Source organism: Dipodomys spectabilis, unplaced genomic scaffold (genome assembly GCF_019054845.1).
Source record: "Dipodomys spectabilis isolate Male_0828 unplaced genomic scaffold, ASM1905484v1 ptg000384l, whole genome shotgun sequence".
NCBI lineage: Eukaryota > Metazoa > Chordata > Mammalia > Rodentia > Heteromyidae > Dipodomys > Dipodomys spectabilis.
In genome coordinates, this window is record NW_024871061.1 from 574,761 (window position 1) to 599,419 (window position 24,659).

The window sequence follows — 24,659 nt, forward strand, 5'->3', positions numbered from 1 at the left end:
AGAGTTCAAGCCCCATGACTGGCAAAAAAAAAAAAGAAAAAAAAAGAAAAAAAATTATTCTAGAGAGAGCAACTAAAAGGAAAGAGACATTTAATAGATAAGTATAATTCTATAGAATAATGAGTTTTTTCCTCTCTTGTAAATACGCTTAAGATTTTACTCAATTAACCAATAGGTGTGATAGACTCTTCTGAGTATTAGTACAAAAAGACCGAATTAATTAATTGCATAATTGAAGCTTAAACAACTTGTAACATAATAATGACTGAATATAAATGTGATGCATTGTTAGCCTGACATATATTTGACATTATCTTTACACCTTAATTATAGTCATAAACTTGGTCAATTTTTATGTGTTGACTATAATTTCCAGTAATTAGCAGATAAATAAGAATAAAGGCAATCAGAAAAATAGATCTCTCAGATTGTTTATTTGTCTAATACATGGTATGCACCTATTAATTCTTCACTGTATTCTTGCAATTTTATTTAATGTTTTGTAGAAAATTAAAAAAAAACGCACAGGGAAAAATAAGAAAATGAATTATGAGAATACAATGCAAATAATAGTAATTACATACAAATTATCTTAAATTTGAAAAATCCAAGTCCAGAGAAAGAACCAATGATGCATACTAACTGGATAGGAAATCAGGGGAAGGATTTTAGAGATTTTGCAAGAATAAACTTCCGTGAGTGACACATGATTTTACACAGAGCTTGACCTTTGCTGTTTCTCCTAGTTCATATACATATTTCACCAAGAACCTGCATGGCTCCTAGCCTCATATCACCGAGCCTCTTCAAAAATCCTTCCTTAGGTGAAATTGTCAGGATTATACTGGAGTCACTTGTGTCAGATCCTGCAAAATCGAACTGGGGACTGACATAAAGGAAAGGTTCTCACATGTGCATTCCCTGATAACAGAAACTGTAACAGAAATGTTTCCAATGCACAGAATTTTGAGCTCAAGGACTACGCAGAATGTATTAAAAATCTTAGCCATACTTACAGTCTTGAAAGGTCAATCCACAAAGCAATCTGTGATGTCTTCAACTGTAAACACTTGCGAAACAAGCTTTCATATAATGCTACAATGATAAGTTAGCCATCTTTCATAATGTCATTTTTAATATTTCACATTCTCCAGAGAAACTTTACATTTTCCATGGTTGGTTCGATATTCCAGAGGTCACCTTAGCCTGTGTCTCCTCAGATTTTAACCCTTTATTAAGAAATTTTTTTAATAAGATTTCCTATCATACAGGACTATGTATTTTTTCTTGGATATTGACATATAAAAGGAGCATAGATCCCAATTTTCATTACCCCTTCCATCTCTTACTTAATTTTCTTTCATAACTCTTTGAACTACCAGCAAACACAAAGGAGGTATAAATTTCGAACCAGAATATTGCAGGCATGAGGTAATGATGTGAGTGTTCCATTCATCTCTATCCCTCCTGCAGCAGCTAAGTTATGATGAATATGTCATAGCCATTAAACATCTGTATGAATGAACATGCTCTAAAGAGGTAGAAATATATTTAATTTCCAAAGAGTTTACCTCACCGTCTTATGGAGTGTTAAAAGTATTTTCGAATTGAGTCTTAAGGTGCAATATTCACACTGTTGTGGATGTTCAAAAGATTGAATTCTGTGGGAGATAATAGATTTGACTCGATTTAACAAAAGAATCCAAACACGAGAAGAAGAAATGAAATCATGATTGAAAATGACTCAAATAAGTGCTAAATGAAGGAAGAAAAATGTCAGGACTGTGACAAAGTGAAAGTACTACACATAACAAATAATTTCTCATGAGTAATAACATAACAAAAAATTAAGTCAATTTGATAGAAACACAATTCTGCTTAAATATAATTAACATTTTTCTCTTTTCTATGTATTTATGAGTTATGTATGTGTATGTGTGTGTTATATGCATGTAAAATAGGAAGAAAAATAGAAAAACCTTCATATCACTGTAGTAGATGATAATAGATTGTTTTGGTGTAAAAGTGAAGAGGATGTTGGAGGTGAAGCTCAGTGATAGAGTGCTTGCCTAGAATGTACAAATCTCTGAAACTGATCATAGTATAGCAAAAACAAAAACAAAAGAAAGAGAGAAAAGTAGGAAAAATAGCATTAAAAAAACTTCATAGCCAGTGGCTCTTGCTGTAAACTGGAGAAATCAGAGGTACTCAGGAAGCTGAGATTTGAGGAGCACAGTTTGAGCTAGCATAGGTGAGAATATTAAGATACTCTTTGTTCCTTCTGTTTACAAATATATATTTTTATTTATTTCAGGTAGTTGTCCAAAGGAGTTGCAATTCAATAGAGCAATTTATGAATATAGTGTCTTATAAAAAGAAAATCAGTGTCACCTGTTTTAATATTCCTACCCTTGTATCTGGGAAGAGAGCTTGCTTTGCATTCATGAGGCCCTGGGTGTGATTACTAAGCACCACAAAGCAGAAAAAGCCAAAGTGGTGCTGTAGCTCAAGTGATAGATTTCTACCCTGGAGCTGAAGAGCTCCAGTCCCAGAGTTCAGGCCCAAGAACAAAATAAAAAATAAATAAATAAACGATCTCAATCACCTCTTCACACTTTCCCTTCCTTTACTTTTCTTAATTTTGTAGGTTTTGCTTGACTTTTTTGCCAGTTAACAAAGAAAATTATGTACATAATGCATCTTGATATGAGTCATCCTTCCAAGATTTTCATCCCCAATTCCACACACTCCTCTTAGTTTTCTCAGTTCTGTGACATATTCATTGCATTCTTGTCTCCATTCTACTTATTTCCCCCATTCATTCTTCTACCCCCCTCTTCTTGATCCACTCTGTCTCTTGCAAGTATATATTTTCTAGTATCCTTTTTGGTAGGCTTTTCCTTAGCCTTTCTAAATAATTATATTATTTACATTCCCCGTAGATTCTATTATACTTCACTTAATTGCCACACAGTGATTTTACCTATATTTATAAGCACATTCTAGTTTCTAGTCAGGAGGGAAAGCATGCAATCTGTGTTTCTAAGGGTCTGATGTAGTTCACCTAACGTAATCATTTACAAGTCTTTCCATTTCCTTATATATGTTTCAATATCATTATTTCTAAAGGATAAGTAGTATTCCATTGTAGATACACTATAACCAAGATATGACATCAACCTAGATGCCCGTCAATGGATGAATGGAACAAGAAAATATGAGATTCTTATCCCCAGTAATCCACCAAAGTTTGGATGTGAAGCTGTGCCTCAAGTAGTATATAGTAATAGGCGAGAAAAAGAGCTCAGGGACAGCACCCAGAAGGCAGAGTCCAAGCTCCAGGACAAACACAAATAGAAAAAGAAAGAAACAAACAAATAGAAAGAAAGAAAGAAAGAGAAGGAGAAGGAGGGGAGGAAAGGAAGAAAAAAGGTCAGAAAAAGAAAGAAAGAGAGAAAAAAAGAAAGAAAGAAAGAGAAGGAAGAAAGGAAGAGAACAAAAATTTTCTAACAAAGATGGTATCAGAACAAAATTAGAAAGCACAATACAATTTATAAAGATAGAATATTTCTCTGAACATGAAACACTACATTTGAGTGTGTGGGGAATATTTAATTGAATAAAAATCAAGAAATTCTAAAATATTGAAGTCAAAACATTGAGCACATTCTACAATTGTAATGGGTATGATATAGGAAACGGTAAGGTTAAAAAAAAAACCCTCTATACAAGGTGGGCAACATTGTCTCATGCCTGTAATCCTAGCTACTGAGGAGGCTGAAATCTGAGGATTGAGGTTCAAATTCAGCCCATGCAGAAAAGTCTGTGAAACTCTTATCTCCAATAAACCACTCAGAAATCAGGAAGTGGCGCTGTGGCACAAGTAGTAGAGTGCTAGCCTTGAGCTGAAGAGTGCAAGGACAGTGCCCAAGCCCAGAGTTCAAGCTCCACAACTGACCATAAAAACAAAACAAAACCTATATAAGCAATTATATAAATATCTACCAAGAATAAGTCAAAAGAATTGAAAATTAAAGATTGCCTGGCAGAAAAATAATTGAGCATTGTGGCTAAAATGGTTAACCAAGACAAATAGTAGTAAATGAATTCCTTACACAAAAGATGAAATCCAAGGATATATAGCCAATCTTTAATATTTTTGAAAAAAATCACAAGAAGAAAACATGGAGGAATATACATTGAAAAAAGTTGCACATAAAACAAAAAAATCAATAAATATAAAATATCCTAAAATGAAAATATTAAGTCAATTGTTGCTTCTTTCACGAGATTAATATAGTTACAAAACACTATAATTATAGTAACTAAGAAAGACAACTTGTACATATTGAACATCATAAGGAATGTGTTATTTGGAAGATTTTATAAATTATACTATGAAAATTATATAAGAAAATATTTTCATAAGTACTTAGGATGATACATTTGGAATAGAAAAATTTCTAATAAAGCAATTCCATTAATAGTTGTCTCAGAAATCTGAGTATAAAGTTAACCACGGACATGAAAAAATTCTCCAAGTAGGAAGAAAAGATAAAAAAGAAAGATAGGAAAATGTAGGAAGGAAAGAGAGAGTTAAAAGAAGGAAGGAAGAAGGAAAGAAAGGAAGAGGGAGGGAAGAGGGGAAGGAGGGATGGAGGGAGGAAGACATCAGAGGAAGATATCAGAAGATATAAAGATATTTTATGAACATGGACTAGAGGAAATTGATTGTTTTGCTTTGTTTTGTTTTGCCAGTCCTAGGGCTGGAACTCAGGGCCCTGAGCTTCTTTTGCTCAAGGCTACCACTCTACCACTTGAGTCACAACGCCACTTCCAGCTTTTCTTTTTTTTAATGTGGTACCGAGGAATCGAATTCAGGGCTTCATGCATGCTAGGCTAGCACTCTACCACTAGCCACATTCCCAACCCTGGACTAGAGGGTCTATTCTATCAAAACAACCCACAAATTCAATACAGTACCCACCAGAAGCTCAACACCATTCCCTACTTAATTGAAAAATCAGCTCTAAGATGTATATGAAATCATAAAAGATCATGGATAGTGACAGCATTTCTGGTCAAAGAAGCAATTCTGTGAGGATCACAATACCAGGATTCAAACTGAATTACATAATCATAACAGCATATAGCAAATACTTAACTGGGGGAAACCCAGTTCTGCCATGCTAGTTTACAGCTCTCAGTTTTAGTTATGAACTTCACACTTCCTCTGAGTTTCAGTTCAGCCTACATCCTTTTCCATTTTTCCTTTCTTTTCTTTTAACTTCTGGGAATTTCAGGTTATCATTTCATCTAGAGTTATTCTAACCCATTTTGTGATGTAATGACTTTGTTTTGCAGTTCAATTCCATTTTATTACTTCTAAGAAGCAGATTTACTCAGCCTTGCAGTTTTCTATTTTGTTATTTTGTTGGAGAACAAGTTGGATTTTCATGCTTTTGTATTTTTCTGAGTGACTTTACATTAGTTTTTCTGCTACTTTTATTAATCTCTTTTTTATTTACATTTTGTTCTTTTCTATCAAAACATTTAAACTGTTTTCTTCTGCTTGCATGTGTTAAATGCTAGTGAGATTGCATTCTAAGTGTAGTGGAATTTGTGTATCTATTGCATTTGATGTGTAAATAAACAAGTACTGGAATTATGCTAGTGTTTGGCATACGTATGGAGAAAACAGAACACAGCTCACAGAACTTATTTGAGATTTAACTTAAGTTTATAGATGATATACACAAATGTTTATAATTAAAATTTTCTTCTAGAGGAAAGTGAATTATAACATTCATTTTCTTGTTATCTCTTGCACTCACAGGCAGTGTAAAATTGTTCATATAGGGTAGGTTTTTAATGTGTCATCCAGTTTTACTCCATCAGAGAAAGATTGGATATAAATTATAGATACTACAAACAATAATGATACTGAGTTCACCTAGCTTGCTAGTATTGGGACAAAGCCCTACTGAATAAGTGTGAGAAAGGATGACATTTATGTACACAAGTCATACCTGAAGGAAAAGCTCACACTTTAAAAAATGAAGAAAAATGCATAAATTAATTTTCAGTTTACATTAACTCTAAATTAATCAAAGATATTTGATCATTTAAAGGAGAATAATTTTATTGCTTTATTTCACCATTATTAGGATTAAGGTTGCTAGTATTGTTGATGAATTTCTTTTCTAAAGCATGGTACTATATGGAAAGGACTCTTTGAGGTCATCTAAAATGCTATGAGAATCTATGATTCTCATAGACTTCCTATCCATGATCCTCAGATCTCAGGTTTCTGACTAGCTAGGATTAAAGTATGGCCATCTCTATGGAAGGTTTTTCTTTTTTTCTTTTATCTTTTTTTTTGTTTGTTTGTCATGGGGCTTGGGCTCTGGGCTTGAGTGTTATCCTTGAGCTCTTCAGCTCAAGGAGAATGCTCTACCGCTTGAGCCACAGCGCCACTTCTGGTTTTCTAGTGGTTTATTGGAGATGAGAGACTCATGGACTCTCCTGCCAGGGCTGGCATTGAACCATTATCGTCAGATCTCAGCCTCCTGAATAGCTAGGATTATAGGCATGAGCCACCTGTGCCCATGGCATAGAAGATGTTATATATGCATCTTTGATTTCTATCTTGGTACCTATCCCTTCTACTCTGGGAACTTTATGTCAAAGAGTTTGAGTATCATACAGGCTATCACATAGCCTTGGGAAACATGAATTTTATTTCCCAAGATTTTAATATGTTTAATGAACTAAAAATAAAAGTACAGTTTTAATTAATATGTTTAATATGAGACAGATTCTAGCTGTATTTTAAATAATTGCAAAACTTTCAACATATAAATTTAATATTAACTTATTACTCTGGGACTGGGTGCTGTAAGTCAGCTCTTCTGTTCAAGGCTAATGCTACACCACTTGAGCTACAGTACCACTTCCACTTTTCTGGTGGTTTATTGGAGATGAGTTTCACGGACTTTCCTGCCCAGGCTGGCATTGAATTGTGATCCTCAGATCTCAACCTCCTGAGTAGCTAGGATTACAGGCATGAGTCACAGGCACACGTCTTTTTATTATTTTTTGTGCCTATAAAAATGCTTGAAGATTTTGAGCTATTCATTGGATTTTTCACTCAAAGCTGATGCTTTTTCACTTGAGCCACAACTCCACTTCTGGCTTTTGGCTGGTTAATTGGACATAAGAGTCTAATGGACTTTTAAGCCTTGGCTGGTTTTGAAAAGTGACCTTTAGATCTAATTAGCTAGCGTTGCAGGAATGAGCCATGAGCAAACAGCTAAATACATAAAAATTTTACATGCATGACTAACAATTACTAAATGTAAAATAATTTCTTCATAAAATTGTATTTAGGTTGAATACTATTTTTGTTGGTTTAACTAGCAGTCACTAATGCCTAAAATAAAATTAGATGTATATGTGTTAATCCTTAGTAATTACAAAATGAAATAGGTATTTATGTATAACTAGTTGAGTAAGAAAGATCCTCTACCACGGAATAGTAACTGTGGCTTCCCTGAAATCAGTTAATATCTACCAATATATTTCAAAAAATTTAAAATTAATTAACCTTGACCTGAATAATTACATTTCAGTGATTTTAAAAAGTTTTGTTTCTATCCACAATTTTGTTTTAGTATTTGTATAAGTACTTAGCAACTAATAAGCAATATTGAAGTTACCTATATAGGATAATAAAAAAACTGTAATTGTGCTAATTATACCTATTGTATTAAGAAAAGAAGCAGGTGTATATGAATTCTGTCACACTTAAAATATTTTAATTATCAGTTTATAGAAATTCTACAAAAATAATGTGAATTATCTAATTGAAAATTTCAAGCTGATCATGATTAATATTCTTTCAAGAATTCATGATCAGGACCACAAAAAGAGCACTAAATAATGCATTAATGACATTCAACAAATAAAAACCATGTAACTTGGATTCTTATGCGTGTGATCTTAGTTCTTTAGGAAGCTAGGATAGAAGAATTCTGTTTTGAGAAAAGTATGTGCAGAAAAGTTGTCAAGACCTTTTCTCTACCTGTACATAGACACATTGATGAGCACCAGTCACTACATACTCCATGGGACAAGGAGAAGTGAAAAATGACGGTTTCAGACTAGCCCCAGAAGAAAAATTTTAAAGACTCCAGCTTAATATAGGGAAGCTAGACAATTTGGCAATCTTCTGAAATCAGAAGGAAGAACTAAAGTAGTCTGATAATAGTCCAGGAGGTTGCCCAGGATGGAATCAAATTCCTATCTAAAAAATAATCAACAAAGAGCATAGCTGGAGGATGACTGAGAGGTGATGTGCCAGCCTAGCAAACACAGGTCACTCAGATCAAATCTCACTGTGATAAAAAAAGATAAATAAATAAAAGGCAAGAGGAGTAAATCCTAGCATTTTCTTTCAAACAATATCATATTAGTCCCTTGCAATGGTGACCTTAAATTGACTAGTCCTGATGAACCAACATAAGCAAATTGTCTGTAGTTTGTGGTGACACATTTGTACTGTCCAGCAGGAAATGAAATGTAGCAAATTTAAGACCCTTCAAGATTTATGGACTAGGGTAGGGTGTTGGCGGAGTCAAGATGCTCATCTTTAAGATGAATGAAGGAGAAGGAATGCTAGTTAGAGCCTTTACTATATGTATGAATCACTGTGCAGGTACTTAAATTTTGGCAAAAGACCTGATACTATTTAAGGAAAAAATGACCCTCCTCATTTTTGAAATAAATTTCTTAGCTTGCTACAAGGTCTTTTGTGGAGATTGATCATTTATTTATAGGTCACAATGCTGCTTGTGATATCCATTTTGAATTGAGTATTATCTGATTCACCAAGCAATAAGGTTGTATGTTAATATAAACATTTCATTTTCACAAATAAGTAGAATAAAAGCAGGCCTTAAAAACAAATTATTTATATGAAAAAGTTCCTTGAAATGCCCATTGTCCATCCTGCTGTCAGGATATCTCTACACAAGTGGACATCAATGAGTATTTGAGAAGGTTTGTGGGCACCTGACTGAAGAATGGAATATTTAGGTATGGTTTACCGATAGTTTTGTATAACCCACAGATAATATACACATGAAAGTAGTCAACTGTGATTCTACAGCCAACAAAAACGGTAAATAACAGTTCTTTTGATGGTCAGGACCTCAAATAGAGACACTAATTGTTCTCTTTACTAAGGAGAAATGGCCAAATATTTTATGATGTACTGATACATGGGACAATGAAAAGATTTTAGTGAGTAGAATAGTCTAGAACTTGAAAATATTAAATGGACTCATTGAATGATTGGAATTTTTAACAAGGTAAGTTCTTAATGAGTTTTCTGCATGGACTTCTCTAGGTGAAGAAGAGCCACAAGTAATTGTGTGCACTTCTCATATGTAGGAAGATATCTGTGAATTCCCACAGGAATGCTCACCTGAAAGTGACCTCAGCGAAGGAGGAAGTTAGCTGATGAGAATCATACCTATTCTGCCAAGAACAGATATCTATACCTGTTTAGAGAATCCAGTCATCTACTTAGTCTATCAATCTGTTGTTTCTCAATGGGCTCATGGGCCAAGTATTCAGAGATGCAAGACAGTGGTTATATATAAGTTCAGCATCATGGATTCTCCTTGGCAATGTTGACCTGCCAATAACTCCTGCTAAACATCTAGTCTGCAATAGCAGACACTAACATTGAGCTCCCAGTAGTCCACCATTCCCTGAGGAGGACCTTCTCCATTGTGGAAGAGTTGCAATTTCATTTGAATCTAAACATACCTTAAATACAGACTTATTTTCTTGCACAAAAAAGCTTTTGCTCAAAGTAGCATAAAAATGTCCACATGATGGAAAGCCCATATAACATTGCTTTTGACCCAAAAATTCACTTCACAGAAAATTAAGTATGGTAACATTTGCATGCTCATGGAATTCTCTGTCATGTGATGGCATGAATTCTTGCCATGTGACATACTATCCCATTTAAATGAATAAGGAAACAGATGGTCAACTCTTTGAAGGACCAATTATAGTCACTACTAGTTGGCAATGCCATACAGGACTAAGGCATGGTCCTATATACCTTTTTGGAATCAGCCTTTAATCCACAACATTTTTCTTCCAGAGCTAAGAGTCACCGGTATAGATGTAAAAGATACAAATGGAAGAGCTATTGCTCATTAACTCTCAGAAACTACTAGAAAGTTTTTGCTACTGAGCTTATGTTTTGATAGTGCTTAGGTCTTTCTGAAGAGGAAAATGATTTCACAGTAATGCCATTGAACTGGAAGTTAACCATGATGCAGGCCATTTTGGATTCCTCCTGCATCTGTATTAACAGGAAAAGAAAGAACTGTGCTACTGGGGAAGGTGATTTTGAATAACATCGGAAATTTGACCTTCTACTTTACCATGGAGGGAAGCAAGAATTTTTTAGGAATCTAAGTCATCACAGGATATCTGACTTATCATACCTGAGAATGACATCAACAAGGCAACCCTGGCTCCTAGACCTGTAATCCAAACTGCCCAAGTGACTGCAGTCTGAGTATCACAATTCTATAAGCCAAGTTGGGCAGAAAAGACTATGAGACTCTTACTTTCAATTAACTATCAAAGAAATGGAAATGGAGCAGTGGCCTAAGGTGTAGAGTGCTAGACTTTAGTGAAATTGCTCAGAGATATTACCCAGGTCCTGAGTTCAAGCCCTATGACCAGAATATCAAACAAACATTGTCAATGTTAAAGAGATTCATTAAAGGTTTTATTTCTTTGCTTACACTTACTCTGATTTTATCTTAAGCCCAATTTTAGTAGATGATTGATTTTAGAATTTATTACTTTCTAATATAAGAATTTTGTGGTATAAATGAAATAGCACTATGGACATTTACTAAGGTGTCTCCACCAGTTTTATGTTCTTTTTAGAATCCGACTCACACAGTTTTATTGTCTTTTGTAATTTATTCATAGAGAAATTGTTATCTTACAGTTTTCTAATAGTTCTCAAATAGTCTTTTAAATTCTATGCCAGGGGTTTGAACACAGTTTCTTTTTCATTTACAATTTTTTTCCCTTGGTGCACACCACAGACCCTTCATTCTTTCATTCATTATTTATTTATGTATTTTTTCCAACAGGTCCTTCCTCTGTTTTTACCTCGGCCAGGATCACAATTTTCTATATAGGTGATAGATCTCCTGCATAGCTGGGATTGCATTTGCATACCACCATACTAGTTAAGTGTGAATTAAGTTGAGAGGAGGTCTTGCTAATATGTTTTTAATTTTTTCACCCAACCTCTCCTTCAAAAATGCAATCCTTGCCTCTGAAATTACAGGACAGTTTAGGTACTAAGTTAGCAAGACCTTAACTCAAAGAACTAAACAAAACAAAACTGTTGAGCATGGTAAAACATGCTTGTAGTCTTCACAATGAGAGGTTCAGGTAGAAGAATTAAGGTTCATTTTGATCTGTGTAAAAGTTTTGAACCCCTAAGTGAAGAATACTTAAACACTGGAAATTACTTATGGATATTGCTCAGTACTGGAGCACTGCCTAGCAAACAAAAGAGCATGAATTCTAATCAGTTATTTTTTAAAAGGGGTTGGGAAGAAGAGAACAAAGAAGAAGAAGGAGAAGGAGGTGGAGGAAGAGGAGGAGGAGGACGATGACGAAGACGACGACGACGACGAAGAAGAAGAAGGAGAAGGATGAGGACGAGGACGAAGAAGACAAGGAGAAATGAACCGTCATTAAAGTACAAGTTCCCAAGACAGGGTCTATTGCATTAGATGTCTTCAAGAAGAAGAACGGAGGCAGGGAGAGAGGGAGAGCTGAAGAGAGAGACAGAGACAGAGACAGAGAGAGATGGAGAGGGAGAGACAGCAAAGAGGGAGGAAGGGAAAAGGCAGGAAGTAAGGGGTCGTGAAAGAAAAATGGTAATCAACGAATAAAAGACTAGATGAGAAAAATATCTGAAAACACACACATGAAGTAAGACTTACATAATACATATTTCAACAACAACAACAACAAAAAAAGTAGAAAGGAGGCATTGAGAGAAAGGATTTGGGAGAATGAGAGAGAGTGGGAAGAAAAAAGGGAGAGAGGGATGGAGAGAAATTATAATCAGTGAATACAATCTTAGATAAAAAGGTTGAAAAAATACACATGAAGTAAGACTTGTGTGATATCTTTAAAGATGCTTCTTCTATTTCTGTTTCCTTCCTGAATCTTATCCACCTGGATACATGGATTTATTGCTGTTGCCTCATAGATGTGAATGCAAGTGGTTTCAGACCTTGCCTCACTTATTTTATTTTATTTTTGTAAATTATAACTTATTAATTGAGCGAAAATATTTATGAAACACATTTTAAATAATCATTGATTCTGAGAAGTGTTATTTGCCAAGAGAGAAACAAAGGTGTGTAAAGATTTGATTTAAGTTTTACTCAAATCCTTAAAGAGTGATGGTATCATTGGCGTGGACTCTCATACAAAAGAGGGACTATTTACCATAAAGGGAATTTGAAGATGAAGAACTGTAAGTATTCAGGCTAAGGTCAGTCATAAGCACACATACAATATAAAACGAGCACTGCATGCCACAAAGGAGCTCCACATTCACCTAATTGTTTCGCTTCAGAATTCCTAGATGAAAGCCTACAGAGGGTGCAAGATGTAGCACAAAGTGTTTTGCATTCACATTCTGGGTTCATTCTGAGGTGCTCATGGAGAAGCAGTTGTAGTGCACCTAGATTCTCTACCAAGCAGAACACTTCTAGCCATCTCCAGTCACCTGCAAACTCCAGCAATGTCCAAGCAGACAGTATGTTTCCAAAAGCCCAGCCATAGCAACTCTTTGTCAATCTGTGAGCCCACAATGATTTGCTCTCTCTCCCACATTTCTGTGTCTATATTTTTTGCAACTATTCTTATTTTAGTAGCCAACCCTGTAGTACTCCAATACTTTCCTATAATTCATAGTTCTTTCTATTGAACTTCCCCCTTGTTTAAATTACTGTGTGGTTTCTTTCCCCTGTTTAATCTGACTGATACACCATCCAAAGCCATCTGTCTTCTAAGGATTATTAAGACTGGCTCTAAGCTTTACATTTCCTGGTCGAATAGAGGTCCATGTCTTATGTCTTTGTAGCCAGGACACATTTAGCCAAGGATCAATATTCTGAAGATTAATGACTGCTTTAGTGCACAAAACTATTTAATAGGGTCTTTTAAATCATAATTCTAAGGCATTTCTCTTCTGGTCTATTTTTCAGAAGACAAATTCTTTAGTATTTGGTCATTCAGAACCTGCGTGAAGACTGTACAGATTGGAAGTTGGTGCCTATTCATGATATACTAAATATATTGCAGAAAAACCCATACATAGACATATATAGACACACATATATATATATATAGTGCATGTATATAATGTGTATATACATATATATGTATATCACAATACATATCACTATATATATACATATATATATATAGATATATGTATGTATATATGTATATATATAGTGATATGTATAGTGATATACTGCAAGGGCAAGCCAGGAGATCTAAGCAGTGTGGTGGCCTGGGAAGAGAATAGAACACAATTGGTCAAGAAAATTTACAAGTTTTGCATAAATTTATTACATAATTTTGAAGTTTTCTTTCCCTTTTTTTACTTTTGTTAAGTGTTGAAGATGTTATTTTACGAGTATCAGAATTTAGGGACTGTTTCAGAATGTGAGAACGTTTACCATGGTTTAAAATACTAAAGAATGATCATTTGTTTGTTGTTCTTCGTGTATTAGGGTTTGAACTCAGTGTCTCACAATCTCTCTTGGCTTTTTTACTTAAGGCTGGCACTCTAATGCTTGAGCTATATATCCACTTCTGGATTTTTAAAGTAGCTATTTGGGGACAAAAATCTCACAAACTTTTCTGCCCTAGCTAGCTTCAAATCACAATTCTAAGATCTTGGCCTCATTGAATACTTAAGACTACAGTCATGAACCCACCAAAGCTTGGACACAAATGAAATTTCTTATTAAATGATATTTCATATTTCCTCTCCTAAGAGTCTTGGTAAACATAATATGTCATCAGAGAGATACATTGAATTCCCTATCCAAGATCACAAAATCAGCTATCAATATTGCTGCAGTCAGAACCACCGTTATTTGAGGAAAACCTTCAGTTCTGAAAGTTAACAACAACAAAAATTTCCAAACTATTAGCAGGTATATGTCTATAGCAAATCCATTTGTCAATGTCATATTCGTCACCAAAGCCTGTACTCTTGTCCAAGATCATATATAGATTCTATCACTTTTGATTTTCCACTCAAAGCTGTAGCTCTAACACTTGAATCATACCTCTACTTCCTGGCTTTTGTCTTCATTAACTGGAGATGAGTCTCTTGATCTTTTCTGTTAGACTTTGTGGAATATTATGGAGAGATGTTAGGATTAATACTGAACATAAATATAAATAAAGGAGAGATGTTAGGATTAATACTGAACACATTTACTGCATGTTCCATGTTCTTTTATTATGAGATTTGGGCATTGGAATCCTCCAGTGTTTTCAAATAGAGACAATTTTCAAGATGGGAAAAATGGTGCTCATTCCCATTTTGGACACACAATAAGTGTAAGTTGATACAGATGTAGAGGAAATATTTCACCTTTTCAAATAAAGCATATCTGGTTAACTCAGTAAGTTTTGATATCATGGTAGTATCATCTGTAGTCAGAGATCACATTTCAATGGTAAAGTAAGAACACATGGTGTATTCTGTCTGGTATCACTTCCTGTGATGGTGCTGGTGATGATGGATGTGTTTGAACATAGGGACTTAATTTCTGACTCAGTTTTCTTGTTCATGGCTGATAGTCATAGCTAGAAACATCAGCGATGGAGTCTCATAAATCTTATTCCTACACTGGCTTTGATCTTCCCTCCTCCAGATATCTGCCTTTGAGTATCTAGCATTATAAAAGCATGACCCACTGTTGCCTGGTTTTATTTTAATTTTATAATGCACCAATCAATAAAGATGAAGTTGAGTTCAGAAAAGGGGAACCAAATTCAATAAGAATGTTTTATTGTGTTTATCCAGAAATGACTTTCTTCTGCCCTGAGTAATGGGAATCACAGCAAGAAGTCAATTATAATAATGAATAGAAAACTTTGGCAGAGAAATTTGTAAAATGTCACATCAGGTAGGTCTGCTTGCTAATAACTTTTCTACTTTTAGTAATGTAGATCCATGACTTAAAACATCATCAAGTTTAAGGGAAAATTTAAATTTATGAGTTAATAAAAAGATTTTTCTAATGATACTTTTCCTCTGATATTGTTATTAGAATATGTGGGTAGATAGCTACCACAGGTTTCATTGTATAATTTAGATAATATGATAATATTTTCTCATTCCTGTGAGTTTGAGTCTACTTCAATATTGCCTCCATGCCATTCATACATGTATCACATATAGAATGCTTCATTTATTTATTATGTTTAAGAACGTGCACAGGTTTAATATATTAGAAATTGCCTTTAAATCAAAAAATCATATTCATTTTCAGATTTTCAATGCCTTTAGGGTTAATCCTTATAAATTTGGTATGTTATTAACCCCAGTGCATGATAATACATTTGTGGTGGCTTGTTAACACAAAGATAGGTTGGGGTAACCCATGTTCAAATTAATTCATTTTCCTCTCACACACAATAACATCTTTAAGTTGCTAGACACTGGGTGAGAAGTAGGTTCAGTTACAACTTGGTGAGAACCTTCTTTAGTGGGAGTAATGAGGATATATTTCTATGAAATGTACCTATAAGAGTTTTGACAAGTTCCCATAACAATGCTCAGAATATAATAATTTCTGACATCCGAGGAAAGAGAGGCTCCCAAAATATCTTGTCCTTGGTAACAATGAGCTTCTGGTTAAGACAAACGGTGTCACTATTGTGTGATTTGAAATAGGGGAAGGATTGTTTGAAACCCCAGTCTCTTCTTGCCTTTCTGTCATGAATTAGGAAAGTCAAAGCTCAAAAATAGTGGAGAGGGAGAGAGGAAGACAGAGAGGAAGAGAGAGAAAGAGAAAGAGAGAGACTGGGGTGATGTTTCCAGGACAGGGATAACAGAGAGAAACAGAAAGCAAGAGAAACTTAGGTATGAAATACAAAGCAAATATCTTCACTGATACCTTCCAAACCTACCCCAGGGCTCGGATATAAGTGATTGATGGTGATATAACAAAGGCTATATAACAGCAAGGTGTTTTGAGTTTTTCTCCAAATCCAGCAGGGGGGAATAAATAACACAAGAATATAAAAAGTAAAGAACATTTAATACCTACAAGTACAGCACAGGTGAAATAGATTTTAATGCCCAGCCAGGTAAATATAAATCCTAATACTAAAGGCATGTTTTACTTGGATTCTATGTACTGGATGTTTTTGTCTTTTAACAAAATTTTAAGAGACTAAGAGCCAGATTCAGAAAACATGTATGAATTTTTAATCCAATATAATAATTATCATACTGACAATTTCAAAGAATTATATAATCATAATTACTACAAGGAGTGCTGTAGTGAACAAATTGGACATCATGAATTAAACATACAGGTAATGAGAGAGACGGTAATATTAGAAAGATTTTTTAAAATATCATTGACAAAATTAATATATAACAGAAAACAAAGGGCTTTGATGAACTCATCAGTGTAGTGGAAAAAAGACATATGAAGAATCAGTGAGCTTAAAGCCTTTTCAATAGAGAGTTACCAAACGGAAATTGAGATAGAAAAAGGAATGAATTAAAAGAAATAGCACAGACATCTATCTGATAATTATTGAAGATATAGCATATGTATAATGAATACCAGAGAAGCAATAATACAAAAGTTAGAAAAGCTGTTCAAATGATAGTAGTTGAAAATTAAACAAAATTTATATGAAATTCCAGAAGCTTACAGAAAACAAACCAAAATGTTTAAAAAATCATATTTTAATGGCAGAATAACAACAGCAGAAATAAAAAAGTCACCCACCACAAAGTGAGACCATAGACAGATGTTCGTAGCAGCAGATCAAAAGAAGCAATCACTATGTGCATTTGGTCATATAAAATAATATTTAAAGATATAAACTCCAAGAAATGAAAATGAGATTTTTGTTGTTGCTGCTGCTGTTTTTGTTGTCTTTTCCTTTATTCTTTCTTGGTAGTTTATTTGTCATTAGAAGGATGGGAGGGGCACAGAAAAGGTGAGACAAAGGGAGAACAAATGCATCAGTGGTATTCATTAGACAGTATATAGAAAATGAACTGCCATTCAGTAGATGAATGGAACAAGAAAATGAGATATATGCAGAGTTCCAGTGGCTCATGCCTCTAATCCTAGCTACGCAGGAGGCTGAGATCTGAGGATCATGTTTGAAACCAGCCCGGGCAGAAAAGTCCTTGACACTCATATCTCCAATAAAGTACCAGAAAAACAAGAAGTGGCACTGTAGCTCAAGTGGTAGAACTCTAGCCTTGAGCTGAAGAGCTGAGGGACAGCACTCAGGCTCAGAGTTCAAGCCCCATGAACAACAACAAAAAGTTATACATATATATATATATATATATATATGAATATATATATATATGAATATATATATATATATATATATGAATTCTTTCCATCATAAAGAATGACATTGTCCCATTTGTAAGGAAATAGAAGGACTTGGAAAAAAATCATACTAAGTGAAGTAAGCCATATCCAATGAAACATAGGTCCCATGGTTTTTGTGATGTGTAATAAGTAGTATACATCTAGAATAATATTAGCAGATAAGCAGAATAGCTCAATAGCTATGTTACATATGATCATATAAGACGGTGCTAAGAAAAATGAATCCACAAGGTTCTGGGAAGATGGTGGAAGAGAAGCTGGAGGCTAAACAAGCTCTCGATAGAAAGCAGTTTTAGTGTTCCAGTGAACACTCCTAGGCCAGAGAATTACACCAAGTGTGCCATCACAGTACGGAGAGTTTGGCCAGAGAGAGAAAATCCAGACAAGGAGAGCACTTGCCGGCAGCTGTGGCTGCAGTTGTGGCAGTGGCGGCCGCGGCCATAACCAGCATACCTACAACACAGAGAGTCCAGGACAAAGGCACCAGGCGCAGCTGGCGAGCAGATACTTCTCAACGCCAGCAAGAACTGACAAGCAGCAGATATCTTTATCCTGCAGATAGCAGACCAGAGAGGACCCAGGAACCAACACTCTGGCAGCATGAGTATACCAGAGATCTCCATCTTTGATACTGACAAAGGCCTGGCTGAGCCACCAGCTCCAACTCAGGCCTTGGGAGAAAACCCAGGAGTCATTTAGCAGGTCACAGGACCCTAACCTGACCTGTCAGGCTCAACTCCACCCAGGAAAAAGTCATCCAGTCCAGGCAGAGTCAACTCTGCCCCCTGTGGAGTGGCTTTCTTCACTAGGTAAACAGAGCCAGAGGCTGCCCCTCCCTACAGCAGCCAAAACAATCAATTAAAATTCAGTAAACAAAAACCCTGATAAATGCTCCAAGGTGGGCTCTGAGAGTGTCTCCGAAGGTAGCCCCTCAGGGAAAAGCTACTGTTTGCTGAAAGGCTTCAACTCTACCCAGAACCTATCCTCATCACAGCATCTCCAAACTAGAAGAAACAAGCCATCTCCCTCTTTTGTGATACTCAAAGCAGATCTCTTTCCCACTGAACTAGCCTGGGAGTAGGATCTCAAAATCCTGGGTAAAGCAGAACATTTTTCTGCTTGCCCAAACAAACTGGCTTAAGTAACCAATCAAGACACAGGAAAACCAAACACCACAAGCAGACCAGCATCCACCTACAGACTGGTTATGGACACAAGGGAGACAGAGGATCTTCCCATCCCCCTCAAAAAAAATCAAAGAACATTTTTTGTACATTATTTTTAATTTTAACTTTTAATGATTTTTAAAAACTTGTTTTCTATTTTTTGTCTCATGCCTTTTATCTCTACTGACTTTTCATCCCTTTTTTCTTTCTTTCTTTCTCATTCTTTTCACTTCTTGCCCTCTTTCGTTCTTTTCTGTGTGATTTAATTGCTGTTCTGTTCATCCTCAGATATACCTGTCCTCGATTATTAGATCTTATCCTCCCTGTGTACACACTTAATCCAGAAATATATTACTCAATTCAAAACCTCTTGGACTTAAATTCTTTAATAGAAGTATTACCTCTTTATACACATGTAATGTTTTAAACTATTTTGAACTCTGGGCTTGGGCGCTGTCCCTCAGCTCTTCAGCTAAAGGCAAGGGCTCTACCTCTTGAGTCACAGTGCTACTTTCAGTTTTCTAGTGATTTATTGGAGATAAGAATCGCACAGACTTTCCTGCCTGGGTTGGCTTTGAACTGTGATCCTCCGATCTCAGCCTCCTGATTAGCTAGGATTACAAGTGTGAGCCACCGGCACCCAGCTAATATTTTAAACATTTTTAATTTTTAGATTTTCATGTCTCCTTTGTATCCCTCCCCTCCTCTCATCCCATCCTCATTCTTCTCTGAATACTACATCTTCAAACTTGCACTGTTTAAGGGTTTAACTTTTTAATTTTAAATTTTTGTTTTTCCATTTTTTTCTTGTTTCCCCATTTTCTTTATCTTCTTTTTTTCTCTCTCTGCTATCATTCTTTCCAATCCATTTCCCTCTTTGAGATTAGGACTTGGTTAATTCCACTCTCACCTCACCTTTCCACATCCCGCTAATCCTATTTTTCCCCACATTCTCCCTAAACATAATAATTTCTGGTTTGCCAAATTCTCCTTTGCTGTTCATAGCCCATTAATACATAGTTGTTTGATGTTGAATAGATTGTATGTCTTGATCAAGAATGTATCTGCAAACTTTTGACTGTGTAACTATGGACTTTGGTTGATGCTTGCCTTAAAATAGTGTTCTAGCACAAAACTAGTGTTAGTCTCATCCCAAATGGGAAGAACAAGCTGGAAAAAAGCATGAGAAAAATGACAAGTCTGGGTATCTCAAACTCCCACTCATGACAATCAGGGGACAGAACAGATAATGAATAATCCAGAGGAGAGTTCCCAAAAAGCTCTACAAACACTATAGGTAAACATGGTAAATGAAAAGATTGAAAACCTGCAAAGGTCTCAGTTTGAGTGGGATAGGGAGAGAGAGGAGACAAACCAAAGGTCAATACAGGAATCTCATAAGTGTGAGGAAACTACTCAAAGATTGATACAGGAATTGTGTGAGCAGATTGAGAACACTCAAAGAGAAATGAAGGAATTGCGGGAGCAGGCTGAAATCAGCCAAAGATATAGACAGGAATTGTGTGAGTTGGCTGAGAGCAGACAAAGAGAAAGTCAGGAATGGCGTGAACAAGCTGAGAACACTCAAAGAGAACTACAGAAATTGCGAGAACGTGAGGAAGCTAATAAAGAGTTAATACAGGAATTGAGAGAGTGGGATGAGAATAGACAAAGATCAATAGAGGCATTGATGGAATCCATAAACAGAAAGCTGAAGGAAGTCAGGGATACCACAAAGGGAATGCTGAGTGGAGCCCAATAGAAGGATTGGCAATCCAAGGAATCCATAACCAATCTATTAAGTGATTTGAGAATAAACACAGAACACCAAATTAAGAAAGTAAAGAAGTTCATACAAGATCTAAAACAAAGCTCCAACAAAGAATTTGAAGTCATTAAAGCTGACCAATTAGAAGGAAAAGAAATAAAAAACAAAGTAGAAAGTCTTGACAGTAGGTTAGACCATGCAGAAGATAGAATCTTGAGGATTGAAGACAGCCTACATATTATAGAGAAAGAACATAAAAACATCTAAGACAAATCCAAGAAACATGATAGATCTATTCAACATCTGGTTTGAGTTCCATATATTTTATGTAATTATATTTAAAATATATTTTTATTTTTGTACTTGTGAATAAAATGTGTTGGTTCTAAGCTCCTTGCAGATGACTGGTTCTTATCAATTGTAGTGCAATTAAAGCTTGACTTATCAGAGCACACTAAAGTGAACAATAGATTATACCACAAACTAATAAAATCATAATGGAAGCTCAGATATTAAGTGTTGGTTTCTGAAAGATGCAGCATATGAAATCATCTTTCTCATTGGTTCAGGACCTGTTTGTGTTGGAAGCTGCTGAATTAAATAAGTAACATGTAAGTACACTGAGATTAGACATAACTAACTGCAGCTTATTGCATAAACACACTGAAAACTAATGTTGGAGTATATTTTTCTAGTTAATAGCCAAGTTTCACCTAATTAAACATAATTGAGGATCAGCCAATCATAGGCAGCCAGTTGAATATTCTGCAAATAAGCAAATGCTTACTATAGCCAATAAGATTTTTTCTTCTGTTTGACGCTCCAAAATTCACTAATGACATTGCTAAGTGGAGTTTTCCCAAATTCTATTGATTATGAGTTCTGTTTAGTGTGTGCTTACCAATTCACGAATCATTCTTTATTCAAATAAACCAGTAAATTTAATTTATCAAAGTTTTGGTTTTAAAAGATTATGTTTTTCTGTCAGTTGTGGGGCCTGAATTCTGGGCCTGGACTCTGTTCCTCACCTGTTCAAATCACAGTGAGTGCTCTACCACTTGAGCCATGGCACCACTTCTGGCTTTTACTCCTTATGTGGTGCTGAGGAATTGAACCCAGGGCCTTGTGCATGGAAGGAAAGCACTCTACCACTGAGCCACCTTCCCAGCCCCTAAAGGATCAAAATTTATATGCTATGGCTGAGACAGATCTGAGGTCATAACTATAATTGGGGCTGGTTTGATTAGACATAGTTTTTGAGTGGCTACATGCACACAGGGATTATGTCCATTATAATATTTTAAGAACTTTCTCAAGTATCTTACTGATGTTATCTCATATTCAAATATTTACAAGTTGGTCTAGTACATATGTATGTCTGTGGTTAATTAAATTTTTAAGAACTATATATTGTTTTACACATTACACAGAAAATAATGTTACAGAATAGAGCTTTAGCTGGATTATTAGTATTTTTCTTATTTAAGATAATTACAATACTGCTTTGAGTGATGAAATTAGCTGTTCTATTTGGAATGCTAAAAATGTCAGCAATAATACCAAAATATTATTTTAGTTTTATATTTTCATGTTATACATCCTTTAAAAAAATCCCCTACACCTTATAATCAATCCCAAAGAAGATTGGAAGAAAGTAATTAATCTTTAACGTAACCAACCTTCAATATAAGCAATGTTACTCTAAATAAGTATTTTCCACTTCTGCAGAAATGGAGAAAATAGTGTATTGGGCCTGAGAATTTGATCAAAAGAATAGATTAAGTTAATTGTGCTAAAAAGAAAATAAAACATCTCTGAGAGATATAACTAACTCAACTGTCTTTTATTGGATCTGGAAAATAAAGCTTTAGAAGTAAGAAAAAACAAAACTAAAAGCTAAAACTAGAATCACTATCCTTTTTGGATACTTGCAGTTCAAATTATGGAGATTAGATTGAATCACATTTGTATTTAGCTGTTTGTTCCACTTTCCAATTAATGCATAAAATTTATATAAGTCGTTTTTAACAATAAGGCACACTTATTATATTTACACCATTAGTGTTCCCTTAAACTCATGAAAATTATATTCTCTAATAACATGTTATTTCTGTTTTATTTTTCTAGTATAGTCATTAAAAGCTATTTTCAAAGTTATCTTTACTTTAATCTTTATTGAGTTATATTTTTAAAAAAGTGAAATGGAAATGGCACTGAGTTCACACTACTAATTACATTTTCTTTCACTCTGATTATGCTTGTTGATAACTTCCACTTAATTTTAACTCATAGCAAATGGTTGCTATAAAATAAAATAAAAGGCAACATATTGTCTCAGTGGTTCAAGGTAGAAAATTAAGAAGAGAAACACATGAAGGAATTTTTTTCCATTTAAGAGATCAAGTGAGGGGCTGGGAAGGTGGCTCAGTGGTACAGCACTCGCCTTGCATGCTCGAGGCCCTGAGTTCGATTCCTCAGCACCACATAAGCAAAAAGAAAAAAGCCGGAAGTGGCGCTGTGGCTCAAGTGGTAGTAGCCTTGAGCTGAAGAGCTAAGGGACAGCGCCCAGGCCCAGATTTCAGGCCCCACGACTGGACCCGCCCCCCCCAAAAAAGAAATCAAGCGATATATATAAGCATATATACATATATATCTGTATTTCCTAAAAAATACAGGTAGCATTGTGTGTGTGTGTGTGGGGGGGGGGGGGGGTTGGCAGTCCTGAGGCTTGAAACTAGGACCTTCATCTCTTGATTGGCTTTTTTTCCATCAAGGCTGGTACTCTGCCACTTGACCTATAGCTCTACTCCCAGATGTTTTTATTGTTAATTAGAGATAACAGTTTTACATACTTTTCTGCCTGTGGTGGCTGTTTCAGGAACATGAATATTTTGAATCCTAGTGTAAAAAATGTGTGTGCAGATAGCTCTACTATAAGGCTGACTTACCTTTCTTCAGGTGTATATGTAAGTTTTCTTGTGTGGAAATCCCACACTGATTTCTATTGTGGCTACAGATTAACTTAATTTCCAGCATTGTGTAGGGTATCTTTCCCCACCTCCTTGCCAGTATTTGTGTTTTCTTTGAGAATAGGCATTCTGATTATGCACAGAAGGAACTTCAACATAGATTTGGTTTGTGTTTCCTTGATTACTAAGGATGTTGAATATTTTTCATGTATTCCTTAGACACCTATATCTGTTTTGAGACCTATCTAGTCTATTCACGTGCCTACTTATTAATAAGATTATTTGTTCTTTGGGTGTTTCATTTTTGTCTATACATTTTAGATGTTAGTATTTCTTCTGTTACTCGAAAGGCAGGAGTTTATTTTACCTTTTCTTACCAAAAGATTCCTTGTAAGATTCAAATTAATCAAAGATTGATTTAAAAATGAGCTGAAGGATTTGTTTCACAGAGTAGAGTATCTGCCAATAAGTACAAGTTCTGAATTCAAACTTCACTGTCTACAAAATGAGACGTTTTAATATTTTAAATCAATAAAAGCTAATCAGCTACATTTTCTAAAAAAAGTAATTCTAAATATTTCACTATTCATGGTAAAACTATTGCAAATTTTAGCACAAAGAATTATTGGTTCTATTTATTACTTTAGTAATCATTCAATCTAGCCAAATTATAAAAAATGCTATTTTCAAAAGGTGCTGGTGGATTAGGTCTGTAATTCTACAACTCAGAAAGCTGAGATCTGCAGTTCAAAGTCAGCCTTGGCAGGAAACTATGTAAGACTTACTTCCAAATGAACCAGAAAACTAGAAGTGGTGCTATGGCTCAAGTGGTAGAGTGCTCTCCTTGAGCTGAATAGCTGAGGGACTGCCCCCAAGCCAAAAGTTCAAGCCTAACAACCAACAACAACAACAAAAAAAAACAACAACAAATAAAAACACAGTTTTGTATAAAGAGGAAGAATCTCCAAGTTTTTATTCAAGTTTTTAATGTTTTTGGCAA